The sequence below is a fragment of the Arvicola amphibius genome, chromosome 9 (genome assembly GCF_903992535.2).
Source record: "Arvicola amphibius chromosome 9, mArvAmp1.2, whole genome shotgun sequence".
NCBI lineage: Eukaryota > Metazoa > Chordata > Mammalia > Rodentia > Cricetidae > Arvicola > Arvicola amphibius.
In genome coordinates this window covers 32,813,095-32,827,225 of record NC_052055.2, presented here as the reverse complement: position 1 = coordinate 32,827,225, position 14,131 = coordinate 32,813,095, and the positions used below count along the sequence as shown (strand labels likewise).

At 55.2% G+C, this 14,131-nt stretch overlaps 1 protein-coding gene across 2 annotated transcripts in view; it reads right to left on the bottom strand.

Moving 5' to 3' along the window:
- Nucleotides 1–13,257, bottom strand: part of Ptp4a3 (protein tyrosine phosphatase 4A3) — a 32,842-nt gene extending 19,585 nt beyond the window's left edge. Inside the window, exons 1-2 of one of the 2 annotated variants that reach the window (XM_038344024.2) lie at nucleotides 8,303–8,340; nucleotides 8,071–8,206 (exon numbers count right to left, since the gene is read on the bottom strand). The gene's annotated coding sequence lies outside the window, so the exon portion shown is untranslated. Of the gene's footprint in view, nucleotides 1–8,070; nucleotides 8,207–8,302; nucleotides 8,341–13,141 lie in introns of those variants that run through there. The other variant, XM_038344023.2, reaches the window with a different exon arrangement.
- Between the last annotated feature and the right edge of the window lie 874 nt (nucleotides 13,258–14,131).

Genomic DNA, 14,131 nt, shown 5'->3' with positions numbered 1-14,131 from the left:
TTGTTTGTCTGTTTGAGGCAAGTCTTGCTAGCACAGGCTGTCCTGCAGCTCCCAAGTGCTAGGATTCCAGGCATGCGCCACCACAACTGACACATGCTGACCATGTAGATAGCCTCCCTCTGGGTACGGTATGCCAGGCACGGTGATGCTCATCTCTAACCTCAGCAGTTGGGAAGCCAAGGCAAGAGGATTCTCATGAGTATGAGGCAAATCTGGGCTACATAGTAAGTTTCAAATCAATCCAATCCAAGATGCTGTCCAAGACAGCAAGATGCTATTGATGATGATGATGATGACGATGGTGGTGGTGGTGGTGGTGGTGGTGGTGGTGGTGGTGGTGGTGGCCTGGAAGATGGTTCGATCAAGAATGTGCTTGCCACACAAGCATGAAGATCTGAGTTTCAACCTCCAGTATCCAGTGAGAAGTGGGGCAGCATGTGTTTGTTTTCCTAGCATGTGGAAGACAGGGATAGGCAGATCCTGGGCTCTCTGGTCAACCAGCCTAGCCTAATTGATGAGCTCCGGGCCAGGGAGAGACCCTGCCTCAGAAAACAAGGTGGATGACTCCTGAAAGACTCATTATACTCAAGGCTGATCACTCTGGCCTACACACACACACACACACACACACACACACACACACACACACACACACACAGCGCGCATACCTACACACATACGATACAAAAGTGTTCAATGCCATGGTTGTTAGTTCACAGTGTTAGGCCGTCATCGCCATTTCCCCAATTCAAGAACACCTGCATCACGACAGAAACTCTGCAACCAAGTATGGTGGACACACCTGTAATGACAACACTCAGGGGGCCAGCGAGGTGGCTCAGCAGACAAAGACGCTTGCTGCAAAACCTGGTGACCTGAGTTCAATCCCTAGGATCCATAGTAGAAAGAGGAAAACAACTCCTGCAAGTTTTAATCAATAAATTGATCAATTAGTCAATCAATGATTGAGTAAATAAATTAACTAAAAATTGAAGGGGAATTTTGCTTTTAATCCTAGCACTCAGGCAGGTGAGGCTAGAGAACTGTTGCCAGTCTAAGGTCAGTCTCCGGTACACAGCAAGACTTTAAAAACTTAGGAGGGTTGGGGCTCAAAGGCAAAGTACTGGTAGACAATGTGTGAGGTTCTGGGTACCACCGCGCAGCACAGAGAGCAGCCACAAGCACTCATTCACCTCTTCCCCAGGCCTTCATCTGTGGTTCCCTGTCCTGGGCTTCTCAGTAGAAAAGGATCTGACATGAAACCACTGTGCTATCTTTTCTTCCGAGATCTCTCGTCTACCATGCCAAATCTTTACTCCTTCCATTAGCTGAGTAATAGTCCACTGGAGGAACACACCATGTTTTATCTAGTCCTCAGATGAAGAACACTTCCATTATTTTGAGCTCAAGACCGGGACAGTGCTGAACAGTGCAAAGGTAGGGGAGGTGGAACATGCCTCCATTTGTTCTGTGAGATGCTGGGGTCCAGGAGCCCTGGGACAGACACACTAGGAGGGACCATGAAGCCTGGAAATAAGTCTGAGCAGGGAAGTGGGTCATGGTAACAGGGGCAAGATAACAGAGACCAGTCCATACCTAGGGGGCACCTGGTCAGCCCCTTTCCTACGTCTGGTGAAATTGTGGCAGCATGCAAGGGAAGGTGCAGACCGCTGCCACTAAAGAGACACAAGGCAAACTAAGGGGAGGGGAGGTAGGAGCTCTGGTTTGCCACGGGGACCTCAGGAGAGTCCAGCTATCTCCCCTGAGGACAGGAAATGTTTGTCTACGCATGGAAAAGCTGCAACACACTTGGACAAGTCAAGCAAACCTCAGGGCTGGTTAATGAGCTCATTTGGACAGAACCAGTAGCAGACAGTGCTGGTTCCTGGTGGAGTTTGGCAGCTGACTGTCTCCGGCTGAAGGATCCTGAACATTGGGTTACGAGGAAACAGAGGAGACTTGGCCAGTCAGCACCACACGTGCCGGTCACTGTCTGCTCACATAGGCCTTCATGGAGTCTACCCAACTGTGTAGTGGGGTAGACATCCCCAGGATCAGCTCACTGTGGGACTATTAAATGCACTCCAACAAGACAATCCACACTTTTGTTAACGGAAGAGCGAAAGGGTGGGTGTCCATGGGGGGATGCAGAAGGAGCAAAGGCAGCAATGAGGGTCCACTGTGAGATATGAGAGTCAGCTTGGGCCAGCACTCGGCTCTCAGAGTCACCATGGACACCAACAGTCCTCTGGTCTTCATCCAGGACGGTCCCAGAGTCCAGCACAAGATGATGCCACAGCTCCAGACAGAGGCCAGCTGGGAAGGGGAACAGGTGAGATGCGAAGTCAACCGCCTGAGGGCCAGGCCTCTGGAGGCAGGACAAACTGAAGTCTGGCAGCTCCCTCTGGGTCTCCTAGGTCTTCTGTCTTCTCTGGTACACTGTAGTCAGAACCTGACCTCCTCTGCTTAGTCCTCCAGCTGCCCTTACAACCTGGAAGGAAGGCCCCAGAACCTGCAACTATCCTCTGGCCTTGGCCTCCCTCCCATCACGCAGCTCACCTCCTTTGCACCTGCCTCCCCAGCTGGGTCTGCAAACTTCCAAGCACGGTGCTGCCTCTGGGCCTTTGCCCTGACCTCGCTGGTCAGTGGCCCTCTCTGCTTCTCCACGTCTCCTCCTCAGCACTGAACCTCAGGTCTGGGGACTCTTGGGCTAACACCCATCCATCACCATTGGCTGACCTGTGATCACTGCTCTTGCCTGTCACTCGGTCTCCCCACTGAGCGAGAGCCCCACTGAGGTTCTGTGCTTGTCTACCTGATTCTGAGCATCACACTCAGTAGGTGTTCACTAGATATACAAGTGCAGGAAGTGCCCAGTGAGAACTAGGAAGGACAGGGATTACTACCCGGTACACCAGGCCTGGCCAGGACCTTGTGGCCAGTGAAGTAGAAAAGGGATGCTGGCAGGCTTGTCCCTTTCCAACAAACCTCCCAACCCCAGAGCCCAAAACAAAGATAGGGACAACCTAAAGTCACCACTCAGGACCCCTAGAGAGGGAAGGCTCCAACCCCAGCCCTCACCAAGACTGCCTATTGTCCCCCTAGAAGACAGCGCATGTCAATAAAAAAACAGAATCACCCATGTACAGAACACAAAGCAAGGAAGCTGAGTATACAGGACCAAGCAAACCAAGGTAAGAATGCAGCTGGCAGAACCAGGGTGCCAACACAAGACTGCAACATCAGACTTGGGCAGCGATGGGTACCATACAGGTTCCCAGGCACTCCCCGTTCCCTAATTGCTGGGAGCCTATTCCTCCTTACACGGGCTGTGAGCAACAGCTTGTGCTAGCCCCTAAAGCTTAGACAAGGAGGTCCCTGGCATTTTCTGTGACTGCCTGGTGACTCTTCAGCAGTCTCTAGTTAGTGCTCCGTGGGGTCTGGCATTGGTGGGGAGCAAGCATTAACAAGTACTTCTAAACGCGGTGTTTCCTACATGACAAAGGGCCGGTGAAGGGCATGGGGCAAGCAGACTTCTTTTGCATCTCCATCCTGGCTGCCTCCTTCTGGAGGCCCACCAGGGTCCCTAAGGATGCAGCCTCACCCTGGCAAAGATTTCCTGAGCGATGTCTCTGGACCCTTTAGGAAGCACACTGGTCACGGACCTGCTGAGATGCTGCGAAGGGTGAGGAAGCACACACCCTCTGCAGACCTCCCTGGGCTGTACTCCACTGCTGTCCACTGAACCTTTGAGGACCAGGACCCATCCGTCTACTGCCATGCTCCTAAGGATTGCATGGTATATCCTGCGGATTTTCTGAGTGTTGCCTTCTAGCCTTGCACACATGCCTAGGACCCCACACCGGCCTCACTGTCCACCCAAATACCCGCTTCTTGGCAATCCAATGGAGAAGTGGAGGGAAGATCCCCTAAACTGTGGTATCAGTGGGGTATACCAGGAAAGCATCATAGTTAGCGTGACTCCGTCCCAGTCAGGCTGGCACTAGGTGGGGTTAGCCTTACCCAGGGCTCCAGACTCCCTAGCCCAGAGGCTAACACCTTATCCACTGAGCTCGATGCCCATGCTTCTTGGCCACGCTTGGGGCTGGCTGTGGTTTAAACACTCCCGCCCATTCCGCTGGGACTTCCAGTTCGTCTCAGATTCACTGAGTATCTCGTGGGAAGGCAAGATTAATGAGCTGAGCCAGCGTTGACCCCACTCTGTCCCTCTGGCCTCGCGGAGACAGACGATCCTTTTCCAGTCTTGCCACAGTCTCTGAGGTGGGGTACTCTCAGCCCAGCCAGGGTTGTGTGAGGCTGGATCACAGGATGGGGTGTCCCCAGTGTACACAGCAGATGCTTTGAACCTGCCAGTGGCCCTCCTGGGACAGTCAATGGCCACTACTGTGCCCAGGGACAGCTTCTGTTCCCACCCAGACTGGCCCAGTCTCCCTCCAAGTTCTCATGTTCACTTCCTTCAGCACAGGACAGAGTCGCGGAGGGTACTTGTCTGGGAACTCCCAGCATATCTAGGTCTTTGGACAGGGTCTTCAGCCACAGCCTTCCCAACTGGGAAGGGAGGAAGGGAAGGGGAGAAACTGAGGAGAAGGAGGCTGTACCTTGACCTCCCCATAGCTGGCTGGGGCAGGGATGTGTGACCCCATGGCCCACCCAACTCCCCAGGGCAGGAGGGAAGCCAGGACAGGCACAAGACTGCCAAGAACCCAGGCCACAGGTCCCACAGGGTTCAAGGTCCCTCCTGGGGCAGGGCAGGCCTAGCTGGCAGTGTCCGTGGGAACCGTCCCCAGGCCCTGTCAGTCACACTGAGGCCAGCTACTAGACAGTGGAGCTGCCACAAATGCCAGGGCATCTGGACATGCATGGCCTGTAAGGCAGAAGCTCAGGTCCCTAGGCCTAACCAGCCAGGCGAATGACCAGACAGGAGTTCTGGGAAGACTGAGAAAGGAGCAAAGAAGAATCTACAGGGCCCAAACCACAAGGACTGGTGCCATTTGTGCCTCCAGATCTGTCTGCTTCTCTCTCCTCTACCCCCAGGCCAGTGTCTGAGAAGTCAGCTTTTCACTCCCAGGGGCCCCTTCCCTCCCAAGGCCACATCCTCTTCCTGTAAGATCTCTTCAGTGCCTAAATCACTCCTCCCCCCACGCAACCTCCACCTGGTGGTCTAGACACAGTAAAGAGTCCCCACAAGTTCTCAAGACCCCACGCACAGCACAGACCACCCCGGGCTGGAGTCCAAGGACCTTTCGCCTGTATCCTGTTAAGTCTCAGGCGCAGGGGCTACTGGGCCTCCTCTGGGTGGGGGAGGGGTGTGTGCGGAGGGGACAGATAGACAGATTGCCCCTGTATGACTGGCTCAACCCCACTCCAGCCCAAATACCCAGCTCCAGCCCTGCCTAGCTCTGTTCTCCTGGCTCCCTGCCCGCCTCGCTCTACCAGGGGACTCCATAATACAGACCCTAAGCCACTGGTTGTCCTCACAGGCCAGCAGGGGCCCCTGGGGACAGCCCTTCCGGTGACTTCCTGCCAGAGAGTCTGGGGGAGGGTAAATAAGCCCTCCAGATGGCTTCCTGCACTGGGTAGTCGTGGGAACTGCGGCTAGTGGGAGGAGACAGAAGCAGGGAAGCCAGAAGGCCTGCCTCACTTCAGCAGAGGCCGTGCAGTGTCCCCAAACAGAGGCTTCACACCTACTGACAGGGAAGGAAACTGAGGGCCTGAGAGTCAAATGACAGCAGAGACCAGCAGCAGGATCTCCTGTGAGCTAATCACATCCTCCACCACTGAAAGAACAGGAGCCACAGCTGTGCTGGGCTCCTCCCACATGCACCTGGAGGCTCCCCTCTCTGGCTCAGCATAAACAAAGAGAGCTAGGTCAGACCACTCTGCAAGGGTATACCATCAACATGCCTTCCGCCTTCCGCTTTGCACGACCACTTCCCAACTGTGCCACCTGCAGGAAGCCAGCCACAGACAGCGGGTTCCCACCTCAGAAAGCTGGCTAGGGTGGAGCGGAGTAGTAAGAGTAGCCACTCCCTGGTTACCATGAGGACTAAAGAGGTACCCCCAAACTAGTATCCACCACCAACCCAAAAGAGCTTAGCAAAGACCTGTCCAGGTAATGTGGGCTGCACCCCACTAGCCCCTCCCTCCACACCATGACACCACCACTGCCCAGAAGCCCACCTGACTACCTGGCCGGGGGAGGGGGCGGGGGCGGAGTACCACAAAACCTCTAGGTCACAGAGCCATATGTATCAGGAAGTTGATTACTACCCCCCCCCCCCGTAATCCTGCTCAGTTTGTGTGGGTCCCTCTAGGACAGGGCCACCCATCTCTACATTTCTATGAAAACTGTAGCTTCTGGGAGACCTGGGGAGGCGGAGCAAGGCCAGGTCCTGTAGCCTCATCCTCCGTGCAGCAGTCAGGACAGAGGCAATGGTGCAATGTGGGCTCAGGGCCAGCAGATGGGACTAAAAGATTCACACAGTGCCCAAACGCATGTCCCTAAGCTACCCAGAACGTTCATTATAAATGGGGAGGGGGGAGGGGAAGAAGGCAATAAACAACAATCCTTCTAGACCCAGGGACCAGAGGCCCACAGTCAAGGCCATGGGAAAGTCCAAGTGCAATGCGGGCATCCTGTTCCTGTAGGGCTGAGCATCAAGGAAGGCCAGCATTCAAGGAAGCTCTTTCCTAGGCTGTTTACAACTAACGTGCCCAAATCTACAACCTGACCGATGAATGGGGTTTAACCGTTGCCCTCCCGTGTGTGAGCTCTGGAACCACTGTAGGTCTGCAGCAGCCCCAAGAGCATCACCTGACAGAAAGGGAGAATGAAGCACCAACAGACAGCACCTCCACAGGTCACAGGCCTGAGACAGAGAGCAGGCGCGTGCCTGCCTGATAACATCCAGTTCAGTGGAGCAGCCCGGCGCAGGTAGCCAGGAAAGAGCCACCCAGGACAGCTCTGTACTGACATGCCACCAGTCTACTACGGGGCCTGTGCTCCACTCCAAGCTCCTATCTGCAAGTCTGAAAACTGAAGCCAGGAAGGGCAGGGCAGGCCAAGATCCATCCAAGGTCAGTATATTCAGAGCCTATGTTCCCCAAGGCCAGTGGAGGGGGCAGGGACATCACTAGGGAGGGACAACCGGGAGTCCTGGGCACCCCTAAGCTCTGCGCAGCAATTCCCAGCACATGTTGGGCCTCTGGGCAGCCAGCCAGAGGGAAACTGACCCTGGAGGAGGGGCCGCAGTGCTGCCCTGACCGGGAGATTAGAAGGAACTGCTTGCCTTGGCAGAGTTTCAGGGCCAATGGGCATTGCCAGAGAGGGCTGCCAGAAAGCAGAAGCATCCTCTCTGGGGCACAGGCAGCAGGGACTAGCAAGTGACACTGGGAGCCACTGTAGAAGCCATGATGGATGGGGCAGGAGGGCTTGATCCTGGGTGGGACAGGGGATCCTCCAAATACAGCTGAACTTCTTCCGGGAATCCTGAGTCACAGGAAGGCTCAGGCCAAGAGCAGTGGGAGCCCTGGTCCCATGGGAAGGGGACAGGACAGGCAGGCCTGCCTGCTGCAGTTGGCCCACCTCCTCTTCTGGGCCAGCCCTGGCTTTGATGTGTCTGGTAAACCCGAGGCCTTGGGAACGGATTTCCATAGGATTCCACAGATCCCAGGAGGGGAAAGAAGGTCCACAAGACACTACAGAGGGGAAACTGATGCCTAACAGGAGCCTTCTAGCTAAGTGGTCATCTCTCATGCCACTCAGAACTAAAGACGAGACTGGGGCAGCCTGGTCAGCTAGACCTATGGTACCCTGACCCCGATTTCTCTTTGGTTTGTTGTTGTTATTGTTGTTTGGGGATGAGGGGTTTCGAGGCAGGATTTCTCTGTAGCTTTGGAGCCTGTCCTGGAACTCTCTCTGTTGACCAAACTGGCCTTGAACTCACAGAGATCCACCTGCCTCTGCCTCCCAAGGACTGTGATTAAAGGCGTGCACCACGACCACCCAGCCTGACCCCAATTTCCTAAGTCAGACCTGTAACGACTTACCAGTCCTCAAGTCATTTAAAGCCTCCTCCAGATGCCTCACTCCCATGGGCCCACAGGTCGGGCTTCAGCCCACAAGCGCTGCTCTTGAGTGCTCCTCAGCTCTCTCTTACTGTTCACCACTGATTCTAAGGAGAAACTGAGGGATGGAAACACAGTTCTCTGAGGTCAAGGGAAGCCAACCTCCCACCTGACGACACCTGTGGGAGGATGTAAGGCCCCTGGGGGTACGTACCTCAAACCGTGCGATCAATCAGCGATGTGTCTGATACACAGCCAGTCATGGGTCTGGTCCAGCCTTGGGCAAAAACAGGGGGATCCTCACCTGAAGGCCACCCACTAGGAAACCTGGACCCTAATCCTACTTTGATCCTGATCACTGGCCCATTCAGCCCCTTGTACCTGCTAGGACCCAGTAACCTCTACCTGTGCCTCAACCTGACCCTGTTGAGGGGCTCCAGTCCGGCACATCCACGCAGGCCTCTCCTTCCCTCTCTAGTCTGCACAGACTACACAGGCCCCGGAAGAGCAAGTAACAAAGGTGGGAACTGAGCATAGTTGGGATAAAGAGCAGAGCAGCAGGAGGGGCCATGTCTAACTCAGGGCTGATTTCTGGAATATATTCTCCTAGACTCCTTCTGGCCCCAGTGCCAGAGGATAGCAATGCCTTGCCATAGTGGCCCAAAGGTCACTTCCTTTAGAAGGGCAAACAGCAGTCTGGAGAGACTGGGTGAGTTACCCCACTGTGGTGCCCAGACCTGGAGGTAGGAGCCCCCTTTTGAAACACTCACCCCGAGCCTCACATCACCCACACCAACACCCCCACCCCAGTTCTATACCCCCAGTGATCCAGGTCATGGGATCCAAAAGTCATCACTACCGGGAGCCATTTAATCTCAGGATGTAAGTCTTGCTGAGCCACACCTCAGGTTCTGCAGCAGGTGAAGGATGTGTCCTACTGTGGCAGACATTGCCCAGGACAGTATTAAGAAGAGCCCAACACCCTGTAGGCATTCCATACACTCTGGCTAACATAACCCCAGAACCTGTTTTCCACTGCTTTGTAAAACAGGCTATTATGCCTGCCTCCCCAGTTGACAGTGGCCCAAGACATTAATGCTGGCCCTGAGGTAGGGGGATGATGGTGGGAATGTACACAATGGCACACTAGGGTGGGAAAGACAGAGCTCAGAGGCAGCCCACTGCTGGACACCAGCCTCAGCCAGCAAACTCCTGTCTCTCTAGCTGTGTCTGGTAGATCCTCAGTAGTCTCAAAACAAGGGTCAGGCCCCTGGCTCAGCCCATCAGCTGAACAGTGGCCGTAAAGTGTGACTGAAGAGACATTAAAGTTCATGTCCAAACTGGTCTAGCCCAGTTAGGGTCACCTGCCCCATCACCTCTGACCCAACCCTGCAAGTGTGACCTTTACCCTCCACATAGGTACACCAGCACATCACAGACAGCTACACTGTGGACACTCACTCTCTTCATGGACAAGGAGAACCAAGCTACCTGCTGGGAGTTCAACTGTACACACCTGGTAACTTTGGAGCTGCCTGTTCCTGTGGTCCTTAACCAGACAATGAGAACCAACGGCCTTCTGCTAACCCATCCCCAGAAAGCACACATAGTACCACAGCGGTGGGCCTGGGATCTGGCCCTAGATGGCAACGTCCAAAGCCCTGCTCAACCAGCAGGGTGCCCCAGGCACATTCCTATACCTCCAGGTCCTATAGAGCTGTGGAAGAGAATAATAACCCCATAACCTAGGTGAAGGCATGAAGAAAGATGTCCAAAGGGCCTTGTGGTCACCATTAATGTCACCAGACACTACTACAGAGTCCCCTCCTGTACTGGCACCTTCCCCAGCACCTGGCCATGCAATGATGGGAACCTGAGCTTCCACACCAGGGTAGTTGGCTTGCTCTGGGCAGGGCAGAAGGGATCTACTGCAGCCGAGCCAGGATGGTGTGTGGTCTGCAGTGAAGACCACACAGCTTCATTCAGACTCTTCCAGCAGACTCCACATCTGGGGCAGACATCTGTGAGGCACCAGGGCCTCTTGTGGGAGGGAGACAGGCAGGTGGGCACCAGAGGGCTCATGTGCTCTGAACTTCAGGGAAGGGTGGAGCTTCCCAGGGAAGGAGACTGTGTACACACACTGTCACCCCCGGGTCCCTTTCAAGTACTAATGCCCCCAGGTTGAGAGTTCCATGCCGCATGACGCTAGGTGGCCAAGAGAGCTCCTGAGTCTCAGTTCAGTCATTAAAGTGACAGCAGAGACCCCTCCAGGCCACCATCTTCATGAGGCTAGGAGCCTGTTCCTTGTCTTAACTATCCCTGGCCTAACAGCCTTGACCCAGCTCAAAATGACTATGGTGAGGTTTTGGTGTGCCGGCCTGAGGCACTCCTTGATAGGAGACACACAACCTCGACCAGGTGAACACCTCTGGAGCCTTCAGAACCCCACAACCCCATTCTCTCCCTCAGACCCTCAATTATGCTTCATTACTCTGTTCACTGTGAAATAACACAGCTTGGGGCTGCACTGTTGGTGGCCCCAAGACCATCAGGAGTCCCCTCTATGTCCCACCCCCTACAGAGCCAGCCTGTCCAATTGGGGGATACAGGAGAGGCTTTTTACATGTACACTGCCAACCTAAGACCAGCCCAGTCCACTCCAGATGGGTAAAGATCCACTGGTACCACACCATGCCACAGCCCTCTCCCGAATACAAGACCTCCTCTTGATCCCAGAGAAAGTGCTGGGTGGCCCCTATTGATTGAGCCTTATACCTGTCTTCAAAGCACATATCTATTGCTGTCCCAATCTTACAGGAGCCAAAACTTTAAGACTAGATCGGTCAGAAACTAGGAAGCCAAGCTGAGCAATGGTGGCGCACACCTTTAATCCCAGCACTAGGGAGGCAGAGGCAGGCAGATCTCTGTGAGTTCAGCCTGGTCTACAGAGTGAGTTCCAGGACAGCCAGGGCTACACAAAGAAACCTTGTCTTGAAGAGAAGAAATGAAAGAAAGAAATGAGGAAGCCAGCTCTGGGCTAGGCCCAGCCTCACACAGGTACACACATATGGATGGTAAAGGGAATATATACAGGGACCAAAGGAGCGGGACAGTAACAGTGGTTAGGGTGGAGTGTGAGGGCTTCCTGTAGGAGGCACCATCACAAGCAACAGGTGAGAAGGGCAGCCCAGACAAAGGGTCCAGCACAGCCTGCCATAGCACACAATCCCATCATAGGTATCAGGGTCCAGCATGGCCTGCCATAGCACACAATCCCATCACAGCTATCGGGTTCAGTTCTTCGGGAGCAAGGCAAGGCCAGAGGCGTGAGGAAATAATCATTGATCTGCCATCTCCAGTCCCAGCAACTCCTGGCTCTGTCCCTGAACAGATGCCAGAGGGACACTACTTCACCTTCCTAGTGCATCACCATCACCACTGGGCATCAGAAGAATTGTGCCACCCAGAGGCCAGCTCTGTGTACGGTATCCCCATGCCACCGCAGTGAGGTCAGGCAGGCCGCTTGGCAGCACTCATACCCCAGGGAACTCGCCAAGAGTCTGAGTCGGTGAGTGCCAGCTTCCCCAGCCAGAGGTCCTCCTGTCATTTCCAGCCCACCACCATGCAAGCTGCCTTCAGGTCTGAGGAAAGAGACCCTCCTTTGGCTCCCCTTCTGCTACACCAACCAGACAGGCTGGTCACTCTCAGCCAAGCCCTGTGATGGCAGGAGACACTGGGGAAAGTCCTGGCAGGCTCCTGTTTCAACATCTACAATGACCATCTGTCTAGACAGCTTATTTGAACCCTATCCATCAGCCACCAGGGTCCTAAGCCTACCACCAGCACCTCCAAGTCAAGCACTAGGCCTGGCCAAGACAGGGGGCCTAGTAAACATCTTGGGGTGGCCAGCTCCTTCTAGAGGGAACATTTAGGAACATTCCCGTGGCCTTAGTTAGACCAGCCTCCCATTCACAGTAATAGAGCAGGGGCAGGTGGAAGGAGCCCCTAGGCCTGCTTCAGTGCAGGCCACAAGCTCCACATGTTGTCCACACTCCTAGTTGCAGTCCAAGCAGAAGAAGAAGGCTCTGATAAGGCCCAGTCTTAAGGGTTAGAGCTAAATCCACTTCTCCGGTGCCTGGATCATCTGGGGACTGGGGTTAATAATCTCGTGGGAGGATTTAAGTCCACAGGCACTGTGTACAGTGACTTCTACCACCCAAAGAGTTCACTACACTGATCTCAGCACCAAAACTGTTTCCTCCAGAGCATGCTGCCAAAAAGAGGTGCACCACTTACCCATGGGACACAGCACACTGTGACAAGCCATCTGGAACCCACTCTGCCCCTCAAGGATGAGGCCAGAAAGATGGTCACTCTACCTGCCTTGGGGCTAAGCATGCCACCTAGCTCATGCTTGCCGCTCCAAGCCAGGAGACCCCGAGCTCATCAGGAGTCACCTGCTTAACCCGGCTGCTCTGCACCTGGACAAGCTGCAGCAGCACCCCTGCTCCTGCTGCAGCACCCATGGATAATGAGGTGCTGTCCACCTGGCCTGGCCCAGGATGCCTGAGTCAGGACTCGGTCCCTATGTATCCAAGACCTTGTGCCCAGTTTCCAAGGGTGACCTGCTGACATCCACGCGGGAGACAGGGACGGGTATGGAGTCCTATGCCCCAAGCTATGCAGAGAAGGAAACTGAGGGGAGCCCAAAATCCTGGGTAGGGATCTTGGGGAGAATGAAAACCGGGCAGATGTTGGGGAATTTTCTGCACCCCTAGAAATGGGAGCAGAGTCACCCCTTCCAAACCCATGCAAGTCTGATCGACACACCGAGGAAACAGCTGGCTACGTCCCCACGCCTGGCCTCCCTGCGGCTCCGGCCCTGCACGTGGCAGCCACCAGCCGGGTTCACGCAGGGGCGGCAGCGGGGTGCGGCCCCCGCCGGGAGCAAGCACACAGGCCGGAGCGCGCTCCCGCTGGCGCGGCCCCGAGGCGGCGCCCCCGCCAACGGCCCCCTGCGCGCCCCCGCCCGAGCGGCGCGGTGGAGACTGACCTGGCGGTCCGGGCGCCGGCGCCGGCACGACGCGGAGGGCTCGGCACGCGCGCGCACAGGGACGCGGCCTCAGCGCCGTCAGGACGTGCGCGCGCGGGGGCGCGGCCTCGGCGACGCCGGCTTGGGGCGCGCACCGGGTCACGTGGGGGCACAGCCCAATGGGAGCACCCTTGTGCAAGCTGTCGCAAGCGCGCGCATCTCTACCAGGCCTGGGGGCAACCCCTAGGCACTGACCTAGTCTACTCTTCAAACCCTGACACCTAAGCAGCCCAGACTAGAGAGCCTCCTCGGAACTTCTAGAGCCCCCTGCTTTCCCATAGGTCTCGCGCAAGGAAAATTGACTGGTGCAGGGGCCAGCAGTCAACAGTCATCAAGCCTGGGGGTCTATAATCAGTTTGAGACCCCTTGTGCTAAGCGGATTCTGGGGTTAGGGCACTTCCGAGAATGAGCTGAAAGACTAACCCCTCCCCCACCCTGATTGTCCCCTGCCTCAGTGTTAAATAGACTGTCCACCCTGTGGAACCTTCAAGATGTGCCCTTCAAAGTGCCACACCCACCCAGTCCTGTGCTCCTGTGCCAATGCCAACACCAATCCAGTCAATCAAACTTCCCGATTGTTCTCTTCCCTGCTCCAAAGACGACCATTCATCCCCTCTTCCTCAGTGGCAGGAAAGACACCAGAAAGCTAACATTAAGACCTTCTGTGCATCATCCTGCAAGGACACCATTAAGGACAGAAATCCCATCTTGTCCCCAGGCCACCTAACGGTGTACTTAACTGCTGTCATCTCACCTTCTCCCAAAGCTCTTCCCCAAATAGGTCAGTTGCCTTCACCTCTCAGGACCCTCAATGTGGTGTATTTCATCAAAGATCCACAGAGAGGTCAAGGCAAACCGGGCATATCCAGTCTGAGGTCCTAGGAGAAAGTTCACGGTCCCAGCTCTTCTGTGAATTCAGTACCTGTTTCAGCAGCTCACAGACCATCTCGT